The sequence below is a fragment of the Homalodisca vitripennis genome, chromosome 6 (assembly GCF_021130785.1).
Source record: "Homalodisca vitripennis isolate AUS2020 chromosome 6, UT_GWSS_2.1, whole genome shotgun sequence".
Lineage (NCBI taxonomy): Eukaryota > Metazoa > Arthropoda > Insecta > Hemiptera > Cicadellidae > Homalodisca > Homalodisca vitripennis.
Window position 1 is genome coordinate 76,180,771 of NC_060212.1, and position 12,996 is coordinate 76,193,766.

Below are 12,996 nucleotides of genomic sequence, written 5' to 3' on the forward strand. Positions count from 1 at the left end.
GCGGAATCTCATTCGGGCTAGGGAGTTAGTAAGGAGGAAGTACAACCGAGGTCGTATTGCCAATCCCTTCCAGGTGGGGGATCTAGTTTACTGCAAGGCTCACCCAGTCAGTTCAGCTGTGGATAAAAGAGCTGCTAAACTTTGCTACAGGTGGACTGGTCCCCACCGCATCTTGAAGTTTCTGACTCCGGTGACTGCCCGACTGGGAGATCCTCAGTCCGGGAAGATTTTCAGGAAGGCGCACATATCCCATCTGAAGCCTTGCCGGAGACATCCGTGATTTTCTCTTTAGTCTGTGCAGGAGGGTTTTAGGTCCAGAGACCTGATCACCTCTGCTCCTTCTTCCTGATCAAGGTTCCTGTTTTCTTCTTTGTACCCACGCTACTCTTGGAGGGATTTCTTGCCTCCAACTGGATTTTCTTGGTTTTCCCTTCTGCAGACTTAAGGGTTTCCGGTTTATAATTCTTCAACCATTGGGGGGAGAGGCATTTCGTTTGGTTCTTCATTTTGAAGAAATTAACAGAGGGGAGTTCCTCCTTTTGGGGGGGGGAGTCTGAGCCGGTTCAATACCTATATCTCCCCGGCTCATGTGTGTTTTATATAGTGTATGTGTGTGTGGTTTATTGGCTGCAGAGGCCACTGTCCTTTTGAAGGCGTTTGGCTTTTCCGGGAGAGTGGTCAAGACTCCGAGCCGTGGTGTACAAGTTAGGAGTAGCTCCAGATTTAAAATTTTTTGGTTTATTTAAGTGTTTTGTTGGATTTTCTGAGCTGTTTTCCTTCTAACATGTGCGGCTAAGTTTACGGCCCCTCACTGATGAGGTCCAAGAGATGAGCTGTTTTTCTCCTGTCATCTCTCCATCATGCGTGGTCGCAGAGAACCTTCTCTTTTGCGCTCTGCTGAAGGACGGCCACCATGATGGACATTACTGCTAGTCAACATCTGTGATACCCTGCTCATATTCTTTATTTATTTGTTATTGTTATTGTTGCCATTTATATAGTTTATATTTTTGTTATTTAATTTTAAGTTAGTTTTAGATATTATTTAGTTATTTCTTGGATTTCATTAGGAGCCCGCCCTTAGCCGAAGGATACCGGGTGGAATTGGCATTTCTTGTTTCAAATTATGGCGTTTCCAATTTTTGTATGCAGGTGCACCTGACAAGAATTGTTCGAGGTATATACAACTGCAGGCACTTTTATTTATTTATTTTTTTTTTATTTATAGTATAATTATATACCTTTTTATATTGACTGGATAGGCCTATGTTATGTTGTCTTAGTGAATGAACCTGAGTATACTGACCACGGTGTTCTTATTTTCACCTAGATAGTTTTGATCCGGCATCCCGTTCGCCACCATGGGCGCGCGCTTCCCTGATGGTTTGCTGTGGGTGTGCGAGCGGCGATGTAAGGTTTCAGGGCCCTAACGTTAACTAGGTTGCTTGACTCCATCTTCCACGATGTGAAGTTCAGGTATGTCTTTAATTATCTTGATGACCTTCTGGTCTACAGTGAGTCTTTCACGGAACACGTTAAACATCTTGAGGAGGTCTTGGTTAGGTTGGGTAGGGCTGGCCTTACAGTCAATTCGGAGAAGGTGTCTTACGCCCAGTCTGAAATATCGTTTCTCGGTCACCTCGTGTCGTCTAGGGGTGTATCTATAGACCCTGCCAGGACCCAAGGCATTCGGGATTTTCCTCCTCCGAAGGATGCCAAGGGTGTTGCCAGATTCATCGGCATGGTTAATTTCTACCGTAGGTTTATTCCTGACTTTGCCGAGGTGGCCGCCCCTCTGAACGCCTTAAGAAGGAAAGACGCAAAGTTCGTTTGGGGTGAAGATCAAGAACGTGCTTTTCATTTTTCAACTGCTTAGGGAGGCCATTATCCAACCTCCTGTGCTGCGAATACCGGACTTTAGTAGGCCCTTCATCTTGCAGACTGACTCCTCATCCTGTGCTGTAGGAGCTGTGCTTTCTCAAGAATTCGACGGCGCTCGGCAACCTATAGCTTTTGCATCTAGGACTTTGACCCTTCAGGAAAAGAAATCTTCTATTTATGAGCTGGAGTGTCTGGCGGTCGTTTTCGGCATGGATAAGATTCGGAGGTTCCTAGAGCATTCCGAATTTCTGCTGGAAACTGACAATCAGGCTCTTTCCTGGCTATTGGCCCATCCTCGACAACTCGGGAAGATTGGTCGCTGGGTTGTCAAAATTGCGGCCTTTAAATTCAGGGTGCAGCACATTCGCGGCACCCAAAACGTCGTCGCCGATGCTCTTTCTAGAATGTATCATCTACCCAGCGATCCTGTTGATTCTCAAGCACCGTTGTGTGGGACTGTGATGTTGGATTTCCCTGCTGCCTTTGAGAGTTTTGGCTCTCACCAACTTCAAGACCCCGAGTTGTCAAACATCATTGGTGAGCTCCAGGAGGGAGAAGCCCACTCTCCTTACTTCTTGTCCAAGGGTGTCCTCTGCTGTCGTGCCCGACGCGGAGGTGGTCCCAAGATTGTTCTGCCGAGTGCCCTCATACCGATGGTCTTTTCCTATTTTCATGTTTCTCCCGTGGGCGGTCATTTAGGGATTCACAAGACCATCGCTAAAATCAGAGATAAGTTTATCTGGAAGAGTATGGACAGAGACATTGCTGGTAGAGTACGAGCTTGTCATCTTTGCTCAATCAGTAAACCAGCACAAAATACCAAATTAGGACTTCTTTCCTCCGAGGTGGCGGAGCGGCCTCTTGAAAAGGTGTTCATTGACTATGTGGGACCCTTTCCCCGTAGCAAGTCAGGGAACACCTCCCTGCTTGTCGCTGTGGATGCTTTCTCTAAGTTTTGCTGGTTGATTCCTCTTAGGAGTGCCACGGCGTCGCTCACCGTCAAGGCACTCAAGTCCCGCCTTCTACAGAATTTTGGAGTGCCCGCCACCTTTGTCTCAGACAATGGCACACAATTCGTGTCGAGGGAATTTCATCCCTTCTGTTTTGGGCATGGAATCAAACATGTTACGACATCTCCTTACTACCCCCAGCCTTCTCATGCTGAGCGGTTCAACCGCAATCTCAGAGCCGCCCTCATCGCTTATCACGCTGAGAAACAAACTACCTGGGATGAAAACCTGAGCTGGCTTCAGTTAGCCTTCAATTCTGCTCTTCACGAGAGTCATGATTCCACGCCTTTTCAGGTCATGTTTAGTCGTCCTCCTTCTGATCCCTTGTCTAATCTCTGGAGTCTGGATAGTCTTCTACCAGTACCTGGTACTCCCAATGTGAGTGACACTTGGGAAGCAGTCAGGGTTAAGCTCCTACAGTCTAGGGAAAGGGTGAGGAGAAAATTCAATAAGGGACGTATTGCTAACCCCTTCCAGGTGGGGGATCTTGTCTTTTGTAAGGCCCATCCGGTCAGTTCGGCCGTGAATAAACGGGCAGCCAAACTTTGCTATCGGTGGACAGGTCCTCACCGGATTCTTCGTTTTCTCTCCCCAGTTACTGCTGAGTTGGTTGATCCCGTATCGGGGAGGTTGTGGCGGAAGGCCCACGTTTCTCATCTGAAGGCCTTCCGTGGTGATACCTCTGGTCATGCTCTGGATACTGGTGCGGCTGCGGGGGTGTCCGGGGACTGATCACCCCTGGTTTTCCCTGTGGTGTCGTTTTACTCTCTTTCTGTTTTCTTCTTGAGGCGCCTCTCAAAATTTTAGGAGGATCGTGTTTTGTCTGCCTCCTGCTCAGGACTTCGTTTCCTGTTAGGGTTCTCGACTTCCCGTTTCCTGTGCCAGAGCTTGTTGGTTCTTCTTTCAGTGGGGGAGAGGTTTTGTTTGGGGTTGCACCCTTTTTAGTGGGGGAGGTTGAGGCGGGGCTCAGTTTGGACAATTTATTTTTGTCTATTATTTTTCCCACCTCGGCCACTCTTGTCAGTCGGTGGGGGAGTCACTCCGTCAGAGTATTGATTTTCTGCCTGGTTGGACTGATTGGTTGAGGTCAGCTGGTTGACCTTGACTAGTTTACCGACCAGCTGTTCACCGGCACCGGCACCGGCACCGGCTACTGTTCGGAGCGGTCAGACACGTTCGGAGAAGCTACTGCGTTGCTGTCTGTTCTCTGCTCGTCCCGTTCCACATGGCTGGCTAATTCACCGACTTTCGGCAGGTATTTGTCTTTTTCACTCTTTTTACTTAATTAGTTGGCGGTTTTTCTCTCCCACCCAGACACATATTTTCGTTGATTAGTTATAAGTAGTTTATATATATATTATTTTGTAACTTGTGTTCCTCGTGTACGTGTTCGTGTCGCAAAGTGTTCTATCCTGTCTTTCGTACGTTCTAAATTTGTTAATTTTATTTACTATGCTAGTTAAGTTTTTATTTTTGCGCCGTGCTTTCTAATCGAACCGTTCGGCGATCGGAAATTATTTATTTAGTAATCACCTTGTTTTTATTTAGTGTAAGCGAGACGGTACAGACTTTGCAAATTTTTGTTACCTCGTGTTTTGTGTTGCGTGCAAAATTGGGTGGCAACATTCATGATTTAAATTTTATTATTTAATTATTGGCTTTATAGTAGCGTGAACGGATTATAATTTAATTATTGTTATCTGGGAAATAATGTTCTGTTATTATTTGTAAATTATATATTTATTATTAGGCCTGCCTTACAATAAATTAATATTTAATAGTAGAATGTAAATTATTATAATAGAATGATTAAAATCCAGTGAATTATTGTTACAAGTAAATGTTATCACGCTGAATAATTTAGTATGGCTGTTCTAGCCTATAAGTAAATGCTTATATATTTGAAAATTTGTTTTGTTTGTAATATTTAATATTGTCACCAAGTAGTGTATTTTATAATACTTGGTGTCTTGAGGTATTTTTGGGAAATAGTCTTCTGATACTTAAAAGGTACTGTTAGTTACAGATTGTTATTTTTTTTTATTGTTAAATTTAAATATTTTATTATACTTTGTGGCAAACATAATTAAGTTTTTATTATTTCTCGGGTTGTAGTAAAGTTGTTCTAAATATCTACTGGTTATGTTGGGATTCATTAGGGTCCCCGTGAGTGCCGTCAACGGAATGGTGCGGCGAGTCTGCCCAATGGTAACATACTGAAACCAAAATGGAATGCCCGCGCCCTGCCAGCGCTACTGTACCGGCATCCAACCGGAGCGCCTGTATTCATCTTGAACAAGGTTGGATCAAAAATGTTTTTTTTTTCTTCTTCTTATACCACTTGAGAGGATTGGCTGGTATGGAGCGCTGCCAGATGTTAGATCTGGAGGAGGGCCAGTATATTAGCCAGTGTTTATTTAGTTTAGTTACATGAACTGAAGGGGAGGATTTCATCTTTAATTCGGATTCGTGGAGGCAACTAAGCCCCCGCCTCCTTCGAAAATTGGCCTTAAATATTTTTTTTTTAATTTTCGGCTACAAACTTGAAACCAAATTACTTTTTAAAATTAGTGGGCCTAGAAATTCTACAACCTTTTCTCTCCCCTCAGTTCATAAAAAATTACCTGTTAAAATTTTTAGATTTACTACTGCCGTACCTGAAATTGTTATTTATATATCAAATCTCTATATTATATTATTTATTTATTATGTTATTATTTCTATTTATTATGTTATTGTCTATATTGGAATTTTATCTTTTGTTATTTAGTTTTTAAGTTACGCGGTGCACCGTGGTGCGGCAGTCCATTGTACTTTTGTGTAAAGATGTTTGCCACCTAATAATTATATCTTGTTCTGGAAATTTTGTCTCGCTTTGTGTCTCTTCCCACTAGTGGCATGTGATTGTTTTTTCTTGCCTTGCTCCGAGTTTGGGAGGGGCGCGCTTCCGAGACCTCCTGTCTTTTTTCGCTTACTCGGGACAGTAATCTAAGTAACTGTACATAATCAGTGTGGTTAAAACTTAATTACATTTAAAACACACAAGGAAACACTTAAAAACTTTTATTTTTGTGAGTCCTTTCTACAGCAATGCTGTCTTCGTCAGGCCCACAAAATAAAAAGGACCTCTCGAAAATAAAAGTTCTAAGTGTTGGTTTGTGGGTTTAAAATGTAATTAAGTTAATATTAGCCAATAAAATCTTCATCTTTAACATTGTGGCATAGTTTATTTAGGTCATTTTGGTATAAGATATTGCTCCACAGATGTTTATATATTATTTCCTTTTAGAAGTTTGAAAAGTTGGTACGAGATTAAATTATTATACGGATTATTATATAACTTTAATTAAACCTATTTAAAGGGCATAATGCTTTGAATGAAAATGATTGAAATAAAACACTAGAGAAATGGTTTAGAAGTTAATAGTAATACACCGTTCACAAATAACATGAAGACTAGCAATCAAATTTACTTGTAAATGTAAATCCGAGCTCAATAAGCTAACAAAGCCAAAGCGAAGAACTTCAACAGTCAACAACATTAGTTATTACGTTATTCTATTTGGCTTCGGTTACGTAGTACTAGGGGGCTTAGGAGAAAATCAATATCTTTATATAATCAATTCAGTTTAACTCTGCGATGAGATATTCTAACAGTACAATTTTTTAACTCATTTTGGAACATGTGGTTATTACCCAGTTAATTTTTATTGAACTTGTATAACAAATATTCTAGGTTTAAGGTTTATTATGTATTAAACTCTTAAATGTATAGAAAATAGAACATAGGAATTGGTAATATAATTTTATAATGATTCATACGTGATTTTTGACAGTCATAGTCTCGTATAAAGGTATCTGTTTTGGCAGGATACTGTAATCTAAGTTTCGAGATCTTCAAATAAATAATACTTAACATCTTGGGTTTATACTGTAAACTTCATTCATACAGGATATAACTTAGTATTGTATGGTGCTTAAAAAAGAAGTCAAGTTTAGGAATATGTTAACAAGGAATTAAACAATTCAAAGGTTATAAAAATATATATCAGATTTTCACTTATTATCCGTATATTTAAAATTAACAAAACTGTTTCGTTATATCCGCCATGTTTGTATGTATCTCCAATATAGATTAGTTAAATAAGTTTAGCTCAAAGTGATATTGTAATTAATCTGTAACGTTTTCTGGTTAATATATAACAATATTTACATAATTTGAATATTAAAATTATCTGTATTATAAGATGAAATTTAAGAAAATGTATAGAAAATAATAATAATATGTATTAGATCTTATTTATGGCCGGGCAGCACCTGTGTTTTTGTACTTGTATGGTAGGTTTGTTATAAATATGGATGGAGTCCAAACGCCACCTAACATGACTTTAAATCTATTAAAGTATGTTTCTGTAAGCACTTTTGAAAGAATTATTTATTCGTTACAGCGATTTTCCTAAAATTTAGCTACTCATGTAAAAAAAGCTTTTTTATTTTATTAGAAATTATACTTTTCTGAATAAAATATAAGTTTTATATTTTTGTTTAAATTTAGTTCTTTGTAAAATAAATCAGAACTTATTTTATAAGTAATTAGTGTTGAGAAGTATGATTTTATCTGAAATGGTTTTTAAATTATCTGCACTCTGAAATAATTATAAAAAATGCTCATTTTTTGAAATTGAGGAAATTGTACAATAAATAAAAACTAAATGACTAGCACCCAGAGCGAAGAATCTATTATATCTTACTCCTCGTCTTACGTCGTCTAATTTCCTGTTGGATTGTTAAATGATTCTCCAAATCACAAGCTACTATTTCCAAACTCGGATTAGGCCAGAAAGATGAAAAATTAAGCTTGAATTCTCATGTAAGAAAGCGGATATGCTTCCATCTTACAGTTTTAAATCCTGTTAAGTACAGTCTATACATACTCTTTTTGTTATTTTTTTATTAAATTATGAATAGTGGTAGAAATGTACATCTGACGTTCCGGTTGCTATTATATATTCATCAGCAAAAATATTTAATATAGGTGTCTGAAAAAAGGATCTTTCCAGACTTACAGTCCTAATTTCTTACACGGCTTATCCCAAGCGGTACATTGTATTGAATATATTAAGTTTCACGGAACGCGTTTCACCCTCCCTTTATTAAGGGTGTCAAGTTATGTAATATTTACAAATTCACAAAATGATTTTGCATAATTTATTTCTACAATAATAAATAGAATAACGAGTTACTGTTTTAGTATACTGAAGCGTTTTATTTCGTCCTTTAAAAACAGACGTGAGAAAGTTTTTTTTATCTTGTATAAATTTCAGATACCTTTTAGTTTGTTAATGGTACAACTTGTGTCAATGCTTGTCAATTTTTTAAAAAGATAATATTTCTATGTATATGACATTTTAGTTATATCTTACACACAGATAGTTTATAAACTGTAGGAAATATTTTGTATTGTATCACAACTTAGCACCTTAACATTAGTTAATATAAAATAAATAAAAGAATGGTACAGAAGTGTAAATATGATGTTATAACAGCAAATATAGAATTTATAATGTATATACACTTTGACAGCGGTATAAATGTTCAACTACAACTTCACGGGAGTAGTATATAAAAGACGATTATATTCATAAAGTTATTTTTTCACAGAGTACAAATAATAAAACATTTTATTAAGATAATTTTGTGTTATTAACCATAAACACATGAGATTTTCTAATGAATGCTTAATAAATAATTCAGCAACAATGAATGAAACTTTGATAATGACAGAAAAATTAATGGAAAAGACATCTTTCATACTTCCACATTTAATTTATTTAAAAAGCGTTGTCGCCAGTTAAGGCATCTTTAGTTATCATTATCATTGTTGAGTAAAGGCCTAAATTTTTCAATATCAAATGGACACTTTTCATGCGTGGATATAGTTATGCCAACAGATTCAGCTGCCAATCTATTACCTCTTGAACAGCAAGACTATTATCGGCCTTTGATTCGACTAACACTGGAAAAGTCAAATAGAGCCAAAAGCAACCTTACTTTCACAGAGATTAGTGCTCTTAAACCGCTAAGAAGTGATGAATCCATAGTAATTCTTCCCGCTCATAAGGGTAAAGTTACAGTTATCTTGGACAAGGAAAATTATGATAGTAACATTAATAAAATTAGTTACCTGTGATGAGTAAACTTCAATAAATAAGGATCCTACACTAAAAATTGAGAACATTATAAAACGGACACTAAAAAACCATGAAAATTAACGAGGTAAACCTCTTATTGTAAAATTAAGCCCTCAATATTCAAAGCCACCACATGTGCATGGATGACCAAGAATTCACAAAGATTTAATTCCTCTTAGTCCAATAGTAAGTTCCATTGACTCCCCTGTATCAAAGTTATCAAAATTTTTGTTACCTATTATTAGTCCATTATTTGGACGAGCTAATTCTTACATTAAGAATTCAGAAGATTTTATCCATAAAATAAAAAATATTAATATTGATTACAATGATATTATGGTCAGCTACGACGTAAATAGTCTGTTTACAAATGTACCTGTCTCTGAAGCTTTGTGTCTGATTAGAAAACGACTTTCTAATGATAACATCTTCAGTATGAGAACAACATTATCTATTAACTGTGTAATGGAACTTCTTACTGTATGTGTTAGCCACAACTATTTTCAGTTAAAACATAAATTTTACAATCAAGTATCCTGTTTACCTATGAGTGGTGTTCTCAGCCCAATAATTATCAACATATTTATGGACCACTATGAAGACATTGCTTTTCAAAATTGGAGTATTAAACCCAAAATGTGGTTACGGTATGTTGATGATGTCTTTTGTGTATGGGAAAATAAAATTAACATCCAAGATGAATTTTTAAAACACATCAATACAATTAGACCATCGATAAAGTTTACTATTGAAAATGAGGTTAACAGTGAAATTCCATTTCTTAATATTTTGATAACAAAAATAAAAGAAAAAACAAAATTATTTTACAAGAAGGCTATCATTGGTCAGTACCTTAATTATAATTCAAATCATCCTCAACATGTAAAAATTGGATTAGTACAAAGTTTGTTCCAGAAGATTAATAATTTGGTAACAGATAACAAAGATAAAATTTTAAAGGAAAATTATACTACAGAACTTTTTATTAAAAACAACTAACCTCCGTCAACGAGCTAAGGCTGAAAACAAAAGTTGCAAGCAAATTACCAAAAAAGACAATCCTAATTATGTCACTACCGTAACTATTCTTTATGTAATAGGAAATTCAGAAAAAAATTCGTAAGATAAATTATAAATTTAACATCCGCACTGTTTTTAAGTCACAAAATAATATAAGAAGCTACTTAACAAAATTACGACAAAAAAAAAAACAAAATGAAACCAAGAATGTGATATATAAAATTGACTGTTGATGCAACAAGACGTATATCGGCCAAAAATTAAGACCTGTAGGCTGAAATTTTAGGCGAAAAGAACATATTTATAATTATAAAAAGAAAATATTAAAAATTTTAATTAGTTGAACATGCAGTAAAGGAAAATCATCATATAAATTTTGAATCGTCTAGTGTACTTTTTTTTAAGAATCTTCCTGGACTGAAAGAAATAAAATTAAAAGTGCATGTATGACAGTTTTAAAAGATAATTGTATTTCCCAACCATCCGTAAATATCTGTGAAATTTTTGTACCATTAGTAAAAGAAGAAATCAATTCCAAAATTATTAATTGCAAACCATATTTTTCTACAAAATTCTTTTATAATTTATTCGTTTTTGGTCTTTCCAATTAGTTTATAATTTTATTCTATTTTATCATATGTTTTTTTTCTATTTTACACACATGTTTTTTGCGTAAACAATATATAACTGATGATGCCTTAACCGGCGAATGCGCATTTTAAATAAATTAAATGTGGAAGTATGAAAAATGTCTTTTCCATTAAAACCTACTCACTTCCATCAAGAATACAAAGAAGAAAATGATAGGCAATATAAACATTTCTAGATTTTGTATTACATCTAAAATAAACAATATGTTATTTTATATTAAATTTTTGTATGTAAGATAAATATTAAGAATTTAAAATAAAAACTACTAAAAATGTCACAGGATCCCTAATTATAAAGAGTATCGTTAAAAAAGAGTGTAGCTCTAGACGTTTGAAAGTAAAAAGTGAAACCAATGTAATGAGTTATCGATCATTTCCCCTCTTTATTTAATAAAACTCAACATATTATTGTAATAATTAATTCAGTTTTATTTGATGGGCTCAAATTATAGTTATTATTTAACATACATATATGATAATGTAAATAACAATATAAATCGCACCTTGAACCGCCATTTTATATATTAGATTCACTTACTTACGTAGCGTGTTAAATTAGGTAATAGAGACAGAAATAGATAAAGGCTCTTACCTACAGGTCAGTACGTTATTGATGAGAGTAATAACAATTTAGAAGTTCACTGTGATGGAGATAGGATTCTTGTAACGACTACCCACCGACCTTAACACCAAATATGGTTCACCTAAGATTTTTACTTTCCCCTTTATTTTATTTCTTCATTACTTGAGAACTCAGCATGGAAAGCCAGAATAGAAATGTATGATTAACTTTACGTACATGTGAAGGAATTGTTAGAAGTAAACGAGGGCAATGATCTTCTCTAAAACTTCATGTACAACATATCCAAAGCCAAATATTATCTTCCTACACAATTATTGTTGTAATGTTTTTTAAATATTTTGGTGCCTTTTTTAGTGAACATAGAATGTTTTAAAGAATCATTTGGACTTCAGAACTTTGCCATTTCTACATGTTACAAGTTGTATTTTAGATTAGCCTAGTTACGTTTGTCAAATATGTATTTCACCAATATACGAAATATGTAGTCGTTACCACGATTATATTCATTCACTATCTTATAAGTCAAAGTATATCAGTCATGAAGTAGAATGTAAATTAAATAAGCCATACGTATATCCTTCGACTGAAATGGATGTGAAAATAACATTATTATCTACGTCGTAATATAATTGTTATTAAAATTTGTACTCGCTATTTCGTATCTATAAAATGACTAAAATTATTTGTTTTAATTATAAGAATATTACTTCACATCTATCTTAGTCATAATTCTTATAAATCTATATATATATATATATATCTTCTTTTGTTTATGACCATTTAAAAAGAATTTGTGACTAATCTGCCTTCTTTCGTGAAAAATAGTAATGATTTTTTGCACCTTGTGAAAAATGTAGCTCAACCTCTTCCTGAAAATACTAAATTAGTAACAATCGATGTCCAATCATTTTGCACAAATATTTAACACCAACAAGGAATTGATTCTGTTAGATACTACTTAAACAAACGTCCCAAAAATACACTTCCTTCGTCAGATTTTCTTTTAACATTTATAAATTTCATTCTAACTATGAATTGCTTTAGCTTTCAAAATAACTTTTATCTACAGCAAAAAGGGACAGCCATGGGAACAAGAATGGCTCCTTCTTATGTTAATATTGTGATGGGCAAGCTTGAACATGATTTTCTAGAAACACAAACATACAAACCCATATTTTGGAAACGTTACATTGACGATATCTTCATGATATGGACATATAGTAACGAACAATTACAACATTTTTTACAATCACTGAACACTTTCTGCAACTTAAAATTTACGTGGGAGATATCTGATTTAATTGTGAGTTTCCTGGATATAGATATTTTTATTGAAAATCAGAAGTTGAAAACTAAGAGCAATATAAAAAACACCAACACATTTCAATATCTACATTATGACAGTTGTCATCCGTCCCATGTGAAAAAAAACCATTCCAAAGAGTTTAGCTAAAAGAGGCCAAAATTTATGCAGTGACAAATATCACTTAGAACAATATATTGATAATTTATTATCAGCATTTTCCAAAAGGGGTTATCCACGCAAACTTTTAAACAACAAACTGAACACTAAATCACTATCAATTGGAACAAATAAATCTAAATTTGACAATAATGATCCAAAGTTTTTAACAAAATACCACCCTGGACTTTATAAAATT